This window comes from Schistocerca cancellata, chromosome 1, assembly GCF_023864275.1.
Source record: "Schistocerca cancellata isolate TAMUIC-IGC-003103 chromosome 1, iqSchCanc2.1, whole genome shotgun sequence".
NCBI lineage: Eukaryota > Metazoa > Arthropoda > Insecta > Orthoptera > Acrididae > Schistocerca > Schistocerca cancellata.
Genome location: NC_064626.1, coordinates 1,260,649,077 through 1,260,665,352, shown reverse-complemented (window position 1 = coordinate 1,260,665,352; position 16,276 = coordinate 1,260,649,077). Strand labels below are relative to the sequence as shown.

At 42.7% G+C, this 16,276-nt stretch overlaps 1 pseudogene; it reads left to right on the top strand.

Moving 5' to 3' along the window:
* The first annotated feature begins 13,436 nt into the window (after nucleotides 1-13,436).
* On the top strand, nucleotides 13,437-13,554 carry LOC126100777 (5S ribosomal RNA; annotated as a pseudogene).
* Nucleotides 13,555-16,276: the final 2,722 nt, after the last annotated feature.

Below are 16,276 nucleotides of genomic sequence, written 5' to 3'. Positions count from 1 at the left end.
ATTCGAACCTGCGGCCGTAGCGGTCGCACGGTTCCATTGTGTAGCAGAATAGCTACCAACATAAATGTCCAACAGCATCATGTAAGGTATGTAAAATAATACATACATCCATTGCTTTTGCCAATTGTCCGCCTGCTTAGCTGGGTGGTAACGTGCTCGTTTCCCATGCAAACGAGCCCAGGTTAGATTCCCGGCCGGGTTGGAGATTTTCTCCGCTCGGGGACTGGATGTTGTGTGGTCTTCATTATCATTTTATTCTCATCACCGGTGCGCAAGTCGCCCAATGTGGCGTGGATTGAAATAAGACTTGCACTTGGCAGTCGAACTTTCCCGGATGAGGCCTCCCGGCCAACAATGCCATACGCTCATTTCATTTAATTTTTTGCCAATTAAGCTGTAAATAGAACTTTGACCTAATGGTATAAACAACATACAGTGCATCAGGTCGTCAATACATAACTCAACTGCGAACTATGAACAAATGACGTATAATATTTTACATCAATTATTTATTAACAACTACAAATATTATGTACCAAAACTTTCGCTAAATGTTAATATGTAACAACACTTTTCTAGTAAGAAAGTAAAAAATAATCCACTGAAGATAGCTCAAAAAGTGTTGTAACATGTCTGGATAAAATGGTTCAAATGGCTCTGAGCACTATGGGACTCAACTGCTGTGGTCATCAGTCCCCTAGAACTTAGAGCTACTTAAACCTAACTAACCTAAGGACATCACATACACCCATGCCCGAGGCAGGATTCGAACCTGCGACCGTAGCAACAGCGCGGCTCCGGACTGGAGCGCCTAGAACCGCACGGCCACCGCGGCCGGCCATGTCTGGATAAAACAAAACAGAAAAAAGGTGTCTCGCAAAAGGTGGAATTCCTCGTCCTATAAATGGCTGTAATTGAAGTAGGTGAAACCATTAGTAAGAACATAGTGCGTGAAAAGTGGTAGCAATGATAAAGCCTGCAGCACGCATATAATTATGTACGAGAGCATTTAAAATTAAAGTTTTTTAAACCCAAGACCAACAAAGTAAATGTTTTGAACACTGGCATGATGGAATAGAAATAATTCTGATTTTTACCAGTCATCTGATCAGTAAGCATGGTATATATGTTTAACAATTTCCAGTGTTTCAAGCGGCTGAAGCGTCTTGCCTTTTTGAAAGTAACGTAAAATATGGAGATTGTTCAGCGTAGGTCGTTGATGCCCTGCTGCTTTCAAGTGCTAAACAAAGGCGGAATGCCGCTTAACCTGGCTTTTACGACGAAGTAATTTCCAAGCTCGTCCATCGCTACGATAGGTGCCTTAATTTAAATGGCAATTATGTAGAAAAGTAGTATTTAAGTGTGGCTTTCATCTGTATATAATAAAGAAAATTTCCAATACTTTATTTATTTTTAATTCCAAAACGTAATGTACTTTGTGGATAGCCCTCGTATTTTAACTTAGTATTTATTATATTACATGTTTCCCTCTATTCCTTTGTATTCTAAGTTGCAGAGTGTGATCTGAAGATGATTCACATAGGGTCGAAACCGGGAACCACTTACGAATAAAAGTGTTTTTATGCGGTCGAAACGTCTATTTATAATATTTTATTACTCTTCACTGGACTGTGTACGACGTTGTACACAATGTTAATAAAAGTGGGCTGCAGAGTAGTGTGCCAACTGTCGTCGTAGGAAAGCTGGATAGCAGCAGAAATGATTAGAAAACAAGTTAACAGAACAAACAGAAGATTTACTTACCTTGTATTTCTTCAAGTGTACGAAGTCCCATTGCAAATAATGTAGCAAGAAACAGAGTCTAGCTATCACAACGCCAACTATGAAGAGGTTCGCCTCGTAGTATGGAGCCACTGGAGGCGTGGCTCGGTGCGCCCGCACCACTGGGTCCTCCAGATCCGGTGCGACTGCCATCGGTGTCAGATGGAAACTTGCAATTCCGTCGCTATGACACCCATCGCGTGGTATCGATGCGTGATACCACCTACTGTGAATGCTGCTGCGCCCAACCCAAAATATCAACAAATATAATGCAATAGGCTCTGTTTCTTTAGAAGTCTCTTTACTGAGAGTGAGTGCCATGCCAGGCCCCTTCCATAGTGACCTTTTCTACTAGGTACATATCTTCAAATGGTTGAAATGGCTCCGAGTACTATGGGACTTAACATCTGAGGTCATCAGCTCCACTGCAAATATAAATGCAGCCGAAACCTATCAGACAAACAGAAGCTAAACGATGTCAAAGTTAGCGTAAGGAGGGCTATGCGTGAAGCGTTCAGTGAATTCGAAAGTAAAATACTAGGTACCGACTTGACAGAAAATCCTAGGAAGTTCTGGTCTTACGTTAAATCAGTAAGTGGCTCGAAACATCATGTCCAGACACTCCGGGATGATGATGGCATTGAAACAGAGGATGACAAGCGTAAAGCTGAAATACTAAACACCTTTTTCCAAAGCTGTTTCACAGAGGAAGACCGCACTGCAGTTCCTTCTCTAAATCCTCGCACGAACGAAAAAATGGCTGACATCGAAATAAGTGTCCAAGGAATAGAAAAGCAACCGCAATCACTCAACAGAGGAAAGTCCACTGGACCTGACGGCATACCAATTCGATTCTACACAGAGTACGCGAAAGAACTTGCCCCCCTTCTAACAGCCGTGTACCGCAAGTCTCTAGAGGAACAGAAGGTTCCAAATGATTGGAAAAGAGCACAGGTAGTCCCAGTCTTCAAAAAGGGTCGTCGAGCAGATGCGCAAAACTATAGACCTATATCTCTGACGTCGATCTGTTGTAGAATTGTAGAACATGTCTTTTGCTCGAGTATCATGTCGTTTTTGGAAACTCAGAATCTACTATGTAGGAATCAACATGGATTCCGGAAACAGCGATCGTGTGAAACCCAACTCGCTTTATTTGTTCATGAGACCCAGAAAATATTAGATACGGGCTCCCAGGTAGATGCTATTTTTCTTGACTTCCGGAAGGCGTTCGATACAGTTCCGCACTGTCGCCTGATAAACAAAGTAAGAGCCTACGGAATATCAGACTAGCTGTGTGGCTGGATTTAAGAGTTTTTAGCAAACAGAACACAGCATGTTGTTATCAACAGAGAGACGTCTACAGACATTAAAGTAACCTCTGGCGTGCCACAGGGGAGTGTTATGGGACCATTGCTTTTCACAATATATATAAATGACCTAGTAGATAGTGTCGGAAGTTCCATGCGGCTTTTCGCGGATGATGCTGTAGTATACAGAGAAGTTGCAGCATTAGAAAATTGTAGCGAAATGCAGGAAGATCTGCAGAGGATAGGCACTTGGTGCAGGGAGCGGCAACTGACCCTTAATATAGACAAATGTAATGTATTGCGAATACATAGAAAGAAGGATCCTTTATTGTATGATTATATGATAGCGGAACAAACACTGGTAGCAGTTACTTCTGTAAAATATCTGGGAGTATGCGTGCGGAACGATTTGAAGTGGAATGATCATATAAAATTAATTGTTGGTAAGGCGGGTACCAGGTTGAGATTCGTTGGGAGAGTCCTTAGAAAATGTAGTCCATCAACAAAGGAGGTGGCTTACAAAACACTCGTTCGACCTATACTTGAGTATTGCTCATCAGTGTGGGATCCGTACCAGATCGGGTTGACGGAGGAGATAGAGAAGATCCAAAGAAGAGCTGCGCGTTTCGTCACAGGGTTATTTGGTAACCGTGATAGCGTTACGGAGATGTTTAACAAACTCAAGTGGCAGACTCTGCAAGAGAGGCGCTCTGCATCGCGGTGTAGCTTGCTCGCCAGGTTTCGAGAGGGTGCGTTTCTGGATGAGGTATCGAATATATTGCTTCCCCCTACTTATACCTCCCGAGGAGATCACGAATGTAAAATTAGAGAGATTAGAGCGCGCACAGAGGCTTTCAGACAGTCGTTCTTCCCGCGAACCATACGCGACTGGAACAGGAAAGGGAGATAATGACAGTGGCACGTAAAGTGCCCTCCGCCACACACCGTTGGGTGGCTTGCGGAGTATAAATGTAGATGTAGATGTAGATGTACAACGTAGAACTACTTAAACCTAACCAACCTAAGGACATCACACACATCCATGCCCGAAGCAGGATTCGAACCTGCGACCGTATCGGTCGCCCGGTTCCAGGCTGAAGTGCCTAGAACCACTCGGTCACACCGGCCGGCCGATACATACCTATCAAGCGCATGATCATCTACTCTTCTGAATGTGAGCCATAGTACTTCGCAGGCTCATTTCCATAGGAATTCCTTATTGAGATGCTGCGCTAGTGGCTCTTTATCTACACTCTTGGAAATTGAAATAAGAACACCGTGAATTCATTGTCCCAGGAAGGGGAAACTTTATTGACACATTCCTGGGGTCAGATACTTCACATGATCACACTGACAGAACCACAGGCACATAGACACAGGCAACAGAGCATGCACAATGTCGGCACTAGTACAGTGTATATCCACCTTTCGCAGCAATGCAGGCTGCTATTCTCCCATGGAGACGATCGTAGAGATGCTGGATGTAGTCCTGTGGAACGGCTTGCCATGCCATTTCCACCTGGCGCCTCAGTTGGACCAGCGTTCGTGCTGGACGTGCAGACCGCGTGAGACGACGCTTCATCCAGTCCCAAACATGCTCAATGGGGGACAGATCCGGAGATCTTGCTGGCCAGGGTAGTTGACTTACACCTTCTAGAGCATGTTGGGTGGCATGGGATACATGCGGACGTGCATTGTCCTGTTGGAACAGCAAGTTCCCTTGCCGGTCTAGGAATGGTAGAACGATGGGTACGGCCAGTGTAGGAGATCGCTCCCCACACCATGATGCCGGGAGTTGGCCCTGTTTGCCTCGGTCGTATGCAGTCCTGATTGTGGCGCTCACCAGCACGGCGCCAAACACGCATACGACCATCATTGGCACCAAGGCAGAAGCGACTCTCATCGCTGAAGACGACACGTCTCCATTCGTCCCTCCATTCACGCCTGTCGCGACACCACTGGAGGCGGGCTGCACGATGTTGGGGCGTGAGCGGAAGACGGCCTAACGGTGTGCGGGACCGTAGCCCAGCTTCATGGAGACGGTTGCGAATGGTCCTCGCCGATACCCCAGGAGCAACAGTGTCCCTAATTTGCTGGGAAGTGGCGGTGCGGTCCCCTACGGCACTGCGTAGGATCCTACGGTCTTGGCGTGCATCCGTGCGTCGCTGCGGTCCGGTCCCAGGTCGACGGGCACGTGCACCTTCCGCCGACCACTGGCGACAACATCGATGTACTGTGGAGACCTCACGCCCCATGTGTTGAGCAATTCGGCGGTACGTCCACCCGGCCTCCCGCATGCGCACTATACGCCCTCGCTCAAAGTCCGTCAACTGCACATACGGTTCACGTCCACCAGTTAAAGACTGCGATGGAGCTCCGTATGCCACGGCAAACTGGCTGACACTGACGGCGGCGGTGCACAAATGCTGCGCAGCTAGCGCCATTCGACGGCCAACACCGCGGTTCCTGGTGTGTCCGCTGTGCCGTGCGTGTGATCATTGCTTGTACAGCCCTCTCGCTGTGTCCAGAGCAAGTATGGTGGGTCTGACACACCGGTGTCAATGTGTTCTTTTTTCCATTTCCAGGAGTGTATTTCGCTGAACTTAGAAATCCATCTACTTGTTTTAGTTGCCTTTCGTACATTAGTAATCTTTGTTGCTGCAGTTACCTCATGATCACTGATAACAGTTTCTGTGTGGACGTCCTCAAAGAAGTGAAGTCTATGTTTTGCTATTACAGCCGGCCGTGGTGGCCAAGCGGTTAAAGGCGCTACAGTCTGGAACCGCGCGACCGCTACGGTCACAGGTTCGAATCCTGCCTCGGGCATGGATGTGTGTGATGTCCTTAGGTTGGTTAGGTTTAATTAGTTCTAAGTTCTAGGCGACTGATGACCTTAGAAGTTAAGTCGCATAGTGCTCAGAGCCATTTGAACCATTTTTTGCTATTACACCCAATATACTGTATTTCCATCATGAGTGGGCTTCTCATCAGTTTTTTAAGTACTTCTCAGAGAATGCACTTAGAAATGCTTCACAGGACGTCTTGTCATGCCCATCACTTATCAGATTGTAAGTTTCCCCGTTGGTTGTTGAATGATCTCCATAACGATGACAATGTGAGTGAGGGAGTTGGGAACTAGTGAAATTAAATTTTGTCCAAAGTTTTCCTTTACATCTGGAGTTGAGTCGGGTGGTAGGTTTTAACTGACTTTTAGGAGCGTTTCAAAGTCTGGAACTTTGTTTAGAATGCTTTGTTTGTTAATCACTATGATTTTAATACTATGGCCTGTTCAGGACATTCACTTGGATCTTATACCGGTTCTTTCATTATAATTATCTAGGCTGGATGGAGGGTTGTATCCTGATGCAACTAAATTAGTGCCTGTGACAATCTAAATTCTCCATTCGTGTGTATATGGTATCTGCGGCTATTGAATAATGGTTTCTTATACTGGTACTACATATGCAGCTGAAATACCTTTTTGGACATGATACATATTTCATTTCAAACAGTTAAAACATCGGTAATGGTTGGAATTAGTCGTATCTTTCTTGGCTACAAAGGGTATGTACTACTTCCTTGGTAACGGTGCTGTACATAATAGATTAAAGAAAATAGGAGACAGTAAACAACGAAACACAACAAAACAACACTGATAGGGAAGCTTAGTAGCAAGGCAATATTTCCCCGACGGTCAGTGACACAGATTATGAGTAGCCGCGGGCTGGAAAGGGGCAATGAGAGGACTGTTCCCGCACTCCCTACTTCTTCGAAGACATTCGCCTGAGGTGTCGATTACTATCGAGTGAGAAATGTGTTGACAGGTTTAGGAAACCTGGCACATACATTACGGGAGAACGCCAGAGAAATCTACTTTTTTTCCACTACAGCACCCAAAAGGTCATCCGCATCTTGAACAACACAATGCGTTATTTCGTCTTTTCTAATCATTTCAGATTCGTTCAGGGAAGACAGATGTACGGGTACTTGCGTAATCCTCCAGGTCACATAACTGCAGTCCGCTTGGTCGCGTTTGAGTCGCAATCGAGTAAGATGTGCGCGCGTTGGACACATCCGTCATTTGATGTAGGGCTTCGTCGTGGCCCAAAGGGCCTCTCGGGTGTTAATGAACTGCACAGTGTACCTGCTTTGACACCTCAAACGATTGTTCTATAGTATAACTGTCTCAGACACTGACCCGAAGTCCTTTGTTGTTTTGGACTCGGATCGTAGCTAACCTACACGTTTACAGTAGAAGGATCTCTGTACATAAAAATGTGAAAAAAAGTACAAACTAACTTTGCTTTGGTCGCGAATTAAACCCTGTATTATCACGGTATGAAATTGTGTGCATTCAAACGGATAATTGCGCGGTGTTTCTTCCGCCAACTACTGCTCTCTAAGCCTTTGTGAAATATGTTTATTGTTGTGGGTAATACATATTAATTACTGCCGCAAATGATATTCGTTTATGCGGGCGCAGCCGGAAAGGTCTGTGTGCCCAGAGTAAATGTGACCACAAAGCAGTCATTTGGCGAATTTTGTTGCAGAACAATGGGCGGCAAGGAAATCTGCAAACGTTAAGCCTACATATTTACAGTGCGTGACACAATATTCAAACGATACGACTGTTATACTTCGCAAAATTTACATTACGTTACTGGATTGAGCTGAAAGCATTTTTGTGAACAAAATGGTGAACACAAGGTCTCGCTTAAAGGACGTGAAGTTCGCTAGATATTTCATGTTATGTTATCTATTAAGTTTCCTCTTGGTAATATCTGGGAACATTAAGACACACGAGATGCAAAATTACAGAGGTGTAAGATTGATTTCACATGGATTAATGATTTTTTAGAAGATCTCAGTAAAGAGAATGTAACTGATATGATATTACCAAGAAGAACACTACTCTAAAATTATCTGGTAAAGGATAAAAGCATCGCACTAGTGTTCCTGGGCGTAGAAAAAGCCTATGACAGTGTGCAAACATCTATAGAGATCGTCCCAAACGCACCAGCGGAGAAAGTACAGGTGCTCTACAGAAAATGTGTCAGCTGTGTTCCAGAAGGAAATCGTGAGAGCAAATTATTTAAGATCAAACGAGGGGAATGCTTGGTCCCCACTGCTCATCATTGTGATGGACAACATCGTCAAAAAGGTAAAGGAACTTGAGGCGTAGCGCCGTATACCAATCCTGCCTTGGAGGTGGTTAAGTGGGAGATGTGTCTCAGAGCTGATTAGTGACAGATGGTGACGCGAGACTGGACGCGCACGTAGTTTATGTATCAGCCGATAGAGGACTATATTGGATATGGGCTGATTTAGTTTAGATTGTGCCCACTAGAATGCACTAAAGTAATAGAATGTTTGTCATAAACTGTTCTAGTATTTTCATAAAATGTTATTATGTCTTTTTGTGTATGTAAAATATTATAAATGTGTTTTAGCAGTATGAATGATGCGTGAGTGTGGTTTAAGGTTGATATGAAGATAATTGTTTAACGAATTATGTAGTGGGATTTAGTGTGGGAACATTTCGAAGAAGTATGGATGTGGACAAAGGAGATTTTTGTAGAATAGATTTGTAAAGTAAGTTTAAGGTAAAGGGAAAGTTAATTCAGGTGTAAATAACAATAGTAAATAGCTTTATGCTTAAACAAAATTTCAGCATATTAGATAATTACGTCGGTAAAAGTGCAGCCGTTAGGTTTACTATTTTGCGATTGGTTATTGATGAAAAGCGCGGAATGACGCGGGAGAATGTTGGTTTGTTATTGATTGTTGAGTAAACTGACCAATGGTAAAGCAATATTCTTCGCGCGCCTTTCTCTGCTGGTAGAGAAGACTTGGAGTATTTTAGAGAGGAGTCGGAGCCTAGCCAAGAAACAGTTCGGACGTGTGTAGTAGTAGTTCCGATGGAAATGTAAGTTGCCGGATCTAGCAATGTTTCATACATAAAAAGTGTTGTAAAGTGACGGCATAATTATACCGATTGGTCTGTAGAAATTTCGGAATTTTTAAGTGAATTTTGTGACGAGAAAAAGACATAAATTCCGCGTGGCGTATTAAGCAGGTCGGTGGCTGAAAACTGTGACTGCTTTACGTACCGACAGACTTAATATTTGGCGAGCATTCTCAATCAAAAACAATCCGTATTTTTGTAGCTATTACGGTTTCGGGAACTGCGACACCATAAACTTGCTAATGTGAGTGAAAGGGATTGTGAGTGACTGTGTTAAGACTAGCACGGGCTTGGCGGTGATACTTGTTCACCTAAGTTTCAGAATATATTAATTGAGGACAGAATTTCTAATCTTTCATTTCGTGTTAAAACTTTCTCCCGAATAGTAGATTAGTGACTTTAATTGCAGCCTGATTCACGTCGAAGTACAGTAGGTTTCGCTCGGCTTCTCTACTGATGATATGCTGAGACAATGTTCACAGGTAGGTGCAGGTCCGTCGTAAAGGGACGGAAAGAACCGCGCCGCGGCAAACCCTATAGAACAGTATAGTGGTAGCTGATGGTGTAATGATTTGTGGAGATAAAAAGAAAACCGATATGCAGAACGCACACTTAACAGCGCCAGTCGTTGTGGCCGCCACCCTGAACTACAATCACTCACTGTGGTAAAGTACCGTTCAGCTTTTGTTTCGTAGGGAAGTCGGTTGGGAGACAATACTCACGGTGATTTCCGGCATAAGAAGTCAGCCTCATTCTGCCAACGGCCTTATCAAAGAGGGCGGAGGAGCGGATAGATGTTAAGGGCACTCTCTTGTCCTAGGGGTGGGAAATTGCCCCTAAAGGCGGAAGAATCAGCAATCATCAACGACATGTGGATGCAGAAGGCAATGACCACCACTGCATTAAAGACACGTAACGTGTATCCACAGGACATGTGGCCTGTAATTGAAGAAGTGTCATGATGATCTCTCCATTGGCAAAAGATTCCGGAATAGTCCCCCATTCGGAACTCCGGGAGGGGACTGCCAAGGGGGAGGTTACCATGAGAAAAAGATTGAATAATCAACGAAAGGATAACGTTCTACGAGTCGGGGCGTGGAATGTCAGAAGCTTGAACGTGGTAGGGAAACTAGAAAATCTGAAAATGGAAATGCAAAGGCTCAATCTAGATATAGTAGGGGTCAGTGAAGTGAAGTGGAAGGAAGACAAGGATTTCTGGTCAGATGAGTATCGGGTAATATCAGCAGCAGCAGAAAATGGTACAGCAGGTGTAGGATTCGTTATGAATAGGAAGGTAGGGCAGAGGGTGTGTTACTGTGAACAGTTCAGTGACCGGGTTGTTCTAATCAGAATCGACAGCAGACCAACACCGACAACGATAGTTCAGGTATACATGCCGACGTCGCAAGCTGAAGACGAACAGATAGAGAAAGTGTATGAGGATATTGAAAGGGTAATGCAGTATGTAAAGGGGGACGAAAATCTAATAGTCATGGGCGACTGGAATGCAGTTGTAGGGGAAGGAGTAGAAGAAAAGGTTACAGGAGAATATGAGCTTGGGACAAGGAATGAAAGAGGAGAAAGAGTAATTGAGTTCTGTAACAAGTTTCAGCTAGTAATAGCGAATAAGCTGTTCAAGAATCACAAGAGGAGGAGGTATACTTGGAAAAGGCCGGGAGATACGGGAAGATTTAAATTAGATTACATCATGGTCAGACAGAGATTCCGAAATCAGATACTGGATTGTAAGGCGTACCCAGGAGCAGATATACACTCAGATCACAATATAGTAGTGATGAAGAGTAGGCTGAAGTTCAAGACATTAGTCAGGAAGAATCAATACGCAAAGAAGTGGGATACGGAAGTACTAAGGAGTGACGAGATACGTTTGAGGTTCTCTAACGCTATAGATACAGCAATAAGGAATAGCGTAGTAGGCAGTACAGTTGAAGAGGAATGGACATCTCTAAAAAGGGTCATCACATAAGTTGTGAAGGAAAACATAGGTACAAAGAAGGTAGCTGGGAAGAATCCATGGGTAACAAAAGAAATACTTCAGTTGATTGATGAAAGGAGGAAGTACAAACATGTTCCGGGAAAATCAGGAATATAGAAATACAAGTCGCTGAGGAATGAAGTAAATAGGAAGTGCAGGGAAGCTAAGACGAAATGGCTGCAGGAAAAATGTGAAGACATCGAAAAAGATATGATTGTCGGAAGGACAGACTCAGCATACAGGAAAGTCAAAACAACCTTGGGTGACATTAAAAGCAACGGTGGTAACATTAAGAGTGCAACGGGAATTCCACTGTTAAATGCAGAGGAGAGAGCAGATAGGTGGAAAGAATACATTGAAAGCCACTATGAGGGTGAAGATTTGTCTGATGTGATAGAAGAAGAAACAGGAGTCGATTTAGAAGAGATAGGGGATCCAGTATTAGAATCGGAATTTAAAAGAGCTTTGGAGGACTTACGGTCAAACAAGATAGAAGGGATAGATAACATTCCATCAGAATTTCTAAAATCATTGGGGGAAGTGGCAACAAAACGACTATTCACGTTGGTGTGTAGAATATATGAGTCCGGCGATATACCATCTGACTTTCGGAAAAGCATCATCCACACAATTCCGAAGACGGCAAGAGCTGACAAGTGCGAGAGTTATCGCACAATCAGTTTAACAGCTCATGCATCGAAGCTGCTTACAAGAATAATATACAGAAGAATGGAAAGGAAAATTAGAATGCGCTAGGTGACGATCAGTTTGGCTTTAGGAAAAGTAAAGGGACGAGAGAGGCAATTCTGACGTTACGGCTAATAATGGAAGTAAGGCTAAAGAAAAATGAAGACACTTTCATAGGATTTGTCGACCTGGAAAAAGCGTTCGACAATATAAAATGGTGCAAGCTGTTCGAGATTCTGAAAAAAGTAGGGGTAAGCTATAGGGAGAGACGGGTCATATACGATATGTACAACAACCAAGAGGGAATTAGAAGAGTGGACGATCAAGAACGAAGTGCTCGTATTAAGAAGGGTGTAAGACAAGGCTGTAGCCTTTCGCCCCTACTCTTCAATCTGTACATCGAGGAAGCAATGATGGAAATAAAGAAAGGTTCAGGAGCGGAATTAAAATACAAGGTGAAAGGATATCAATGATACGATTCGCTGATGACATTGCTATCCTGAGTGAAAGTGAAGAAGAATTAAATGATCTGCTGAACGGAATGAACGGTCTAATGAGTACACAGTGTGGTTTGAGAGTAAATCGGAGAAACACGAAGGTAATGAGAAGTAGTAGAAATGAGAACAGCGAGAAACTTAACATCAGGATTGATGGTCACGAAGTCAATGAAGTTAAGGAATTCTGCTACCTAGGCAGTAAAATAACCAATGACGGAAGGAGCAAGGAGGACATCAAAAGCAGACTCGCTTTGGCAAAAAGGCATTTCTGGCCAAGAGAAGTCTACTAATATCAAATACCGGCCTTAATTTGAGGAAGAAATTTCTGAGGATGTACGTCTGGAGTACAGCATTGTATGGTAGTGAAACATGGACTGTGGGAAAACCGGAACAGAAGAGAATCGAAGCATTTGAGATGTGGTGCTACAGACGAATGTTGAAAATTAGGTGGACTGATAAGGTAAGGAATGAGGAGGTTCTACGCAGAATCGGAGAGGAAAGGAATATGTGGAAAACACTGATAAGGAGAAGGGACAGGATGATACGACATCTGCTAAGACATGAGGGAATGACTTCCATGGTACTAGAGGGAGCTGTAGAGGGCATAAACTGTAGAGGAAGACACAGATTGGAATACGTCAAGCAAATGAGTACGTAGGTTACAAGTGCTACTCTGAGATGAAGAGGTTAGCACGGGAAAGGAATTCGTGGCGGGCCGCATCAAACCAGTCAGTAGACTGATGACAAAAAAAAAGAAAGCTTTTTTTTTTCTTTTCTCGTTAAAGTATGCACAATATTCGTAAACATTTGTGATGCACGTTCATTCTTATTCAGGAAGAGCAGTTCATCTCGTCAACTGGAAGTAGAAAATCTTTACTTTCTGTTTCCCTTCTCTGTATCGAAAGAGACGTCAAGTAATTCAGCTAAATTCATTTTTTTTCTTTTTTTTAATAAAGCTTTTAGTTCACGTTTAATGTGATCAGCAGCTGTTGAAACCATATCCAGCGTCCATTTTTATGCGTTGAAATTAAAGTGCATTCAATGAACGTAACATCTGTGCTTCAAGTTGCAGCACTATCCATCTTTGAAATTTTCGTGTTTTATGAATACAGATTCAAAGACGTGCTGGATTTAAGTTGAAGTAAGTCAGATGAAAAGTACGAAATTCAATTCATGTAAGTCAGTAAGTCAGATGCATTATTGCCAATGGCCTTGACGCAGTGGTAATACCGGTTCCCGACAGATCACCGAAGTTAAGCGCTGTCGGGCTGGGCTAGCACTGGGATGGGTGACCATCCGGTCTGCCGAGCGCTGTTGGCAAGCGGGGTGCACTCAGGCCTTGTGAGGAAAACTGAGGAGCTACTTGATTGAGAAGTAGCGGCTCTCGGAAACTGACATACGCCCGGGAGAGCGGTGTGCTGACCACGTGCCCCTCCATATCCGCATCCAGTGACGCCTGTGGGCAGAGGATGACATGGCTGCCGGTCGGTATCCTTTGGGCCTTTATGGTCCCTTCGGGAGGAGTTTAGTTTACTTTTGGATGCATTATCACAAATATTTAGGAGGACGAGTAATTTGTGTTCATTATCGGAACTTAAGGGGCTCCGGAACGCCCTATACTTGCAGCGTTAAAATAACGCTTATAAATTACATCTTTCCTCATAAAGTATTTGAGGTAGGAAGTTGAACTTTTTACAGATTATTTATTGGAATACGGGCTACACCTTAACACAGGGATTTTACAAAATTTTAGTTTAGTTATTAAAGATGATTTTTTTTCAATTGTAATGAAAATTCACAACATTTTTTGCAATTTTTTATTTATATATTCAAAAATATACAGTTTTTTGGAAAAAGGCTGTGTTAAATTATGCAGAAGGTAGTGTGTAACATTTACTGAAAGTTTGAAACAAATATGTTTGGAAGATCCTTGGAAAACATGTAATTAGTATGAGAAAATAAAAGTTTTGGGAATCGAGCGACAAAGATTGGATTAACTTTTTAGTGCATTCCAGGTCCATAGGATGGATTATCTTCATCCTCTGCAAACTCCTCCTCCAGCTTCCTCTTGTTCCTCCTCCTGTTTACTCTTGCATGTATTTCTAGACTCTTTACAGCCCTGTCTGCAGCCCGAAGGCGTTCCTTGTCTAAAGCAAGCATCGCTCGTACCATGTTAGAATGTTATTATTTACAGTAATAACACATACCTTTGGCTTTCCAACATTTCTCCTTTTCTTAAAAGCCTTCAGAGGATTTCTAATAACTTTACTTTTACTCATTATTATACTTCAACAAAACAGAGACTCAAGAAACAGAATTAATTACGAATATTTTCGAGATAACGACAGAGTAAATGAACATGAAACAATCGACAATCACACCAGCGATATATATTGAACCATCACAGGTTAGCCACAACACATACTTTATCTCACATCACTAAAATGTACCTGATGAACACGGACGTTAATAATAACACCATTTGACAGCAGTTTAACAGCGCCACAGTGGGTCACGCCCATGTAGACCACATTTCAAAAAAAATTTAAAAATAGTTGTAGTATTCGGAATTGAATAAATTATATACCTATTAAAAGGTAATAGTCTGCAGATTCAGAAAACGCAAAAAAGTAAAAATTGAACTTTTCATGATTTTGAGCCTTTCCGGAGCCCCTTAAACTGAATGTCACAGGGTCAAATTCATTACTTTAGCTGAGGCTGTCACATCCTTGCGTGGGTCCATCAAACTTTCAGCTTGAGGGAACAGTGTGGTATTTCACATATGCACGCACGAATCAGAGGACAGCCAACAAAATAGTAACTCCAACCGGTATTTTGCAAGGCCACAGCCCTGTCTCTCTCCCTTCTGAGACACTGCGCCACTTTTCGTCTATTCCTTATAACTGTAATCTGCTTTCTATACGAGCTGTAAATAAACGCTAGCTCAGAATACTGTATCTCTCCTATTTTCAGAATTTCAAGGAGAATATTCCAATCAACAATGTCAAAAGCTTTGTATGAGTCTTCTAAGATAGGTCAACAATGCCTTGCTTGTTCCTATATTTCTCCAGAATCCAAACTAATCTTCCCTGACGTCGCCTTCTACCGGTTTTTCCATTCTTCTATGAATAATTTACTCAGCATTTCCCAAACATGTCTTATTAAACTGATGGTTCGGTGGTATTCACATCTGTCAGCACCTGCCTTCTTTGGAATTGGAATTATTACGTTATTCTTGAAGTAAGAGGTACTTCGCCAGTCTGATATCTCGCACACTTCTGTATATCTGTGCCATGTCACGTTCTTTTCGCAGTTGCGTATCTCCCATCCTATATTTGCTTCGTTTTCCCTTCCTATAATATTGTCTTCCAGTTCATTTGCCTTGCATAACTCTTTCTATAAATTCCTTCGTCACTTACGACTGACTGACCATCTTAACTCTTCATATTCATGTTGCTTCTTCTTTTTCCTCCAAAAGTCTCTTATATTATCTGTCTTGCCCCTACTCACACACGCTTCTGCTGGATTCCAATAATTTAAACAAATTACGTTTTTTCCATGTACAATGTCGATTACTAACGTATGCATGTAGAATGAAATATCGTTAGCTTATAGTCTACATTTACGCACTTTTCCAGCCAAATTTCGATTGATCGCAGCATAATTCTCACACCACATTAAGTTTGATTTAATTATACTTAATATCACCCCAGACACAATAACTATCTATACTTAATGTGGGTATCAACGACTAAATGTAATCCTGGCGTTCAGTTCTCAGTTTTGAGCACACACCAAATCATGTTAACATTTATTGGAAGACAGCAGGTCACATAGGTCACAGTGACGTAACAGGCTTTGTAATGGACTGCTTCATTAAGCTGATACATCACACCTGACATGTGGTAATCTGCGCGTGTCGTATTACATCACTTTTATTACATGTCATATCAGAGTGGATGTTCCATTGCAGGCAACGATCTATGATATGATATCTTGGTACAGGCACTGTAATGTAAGGAAAGGGCAGTATTTTAATTAA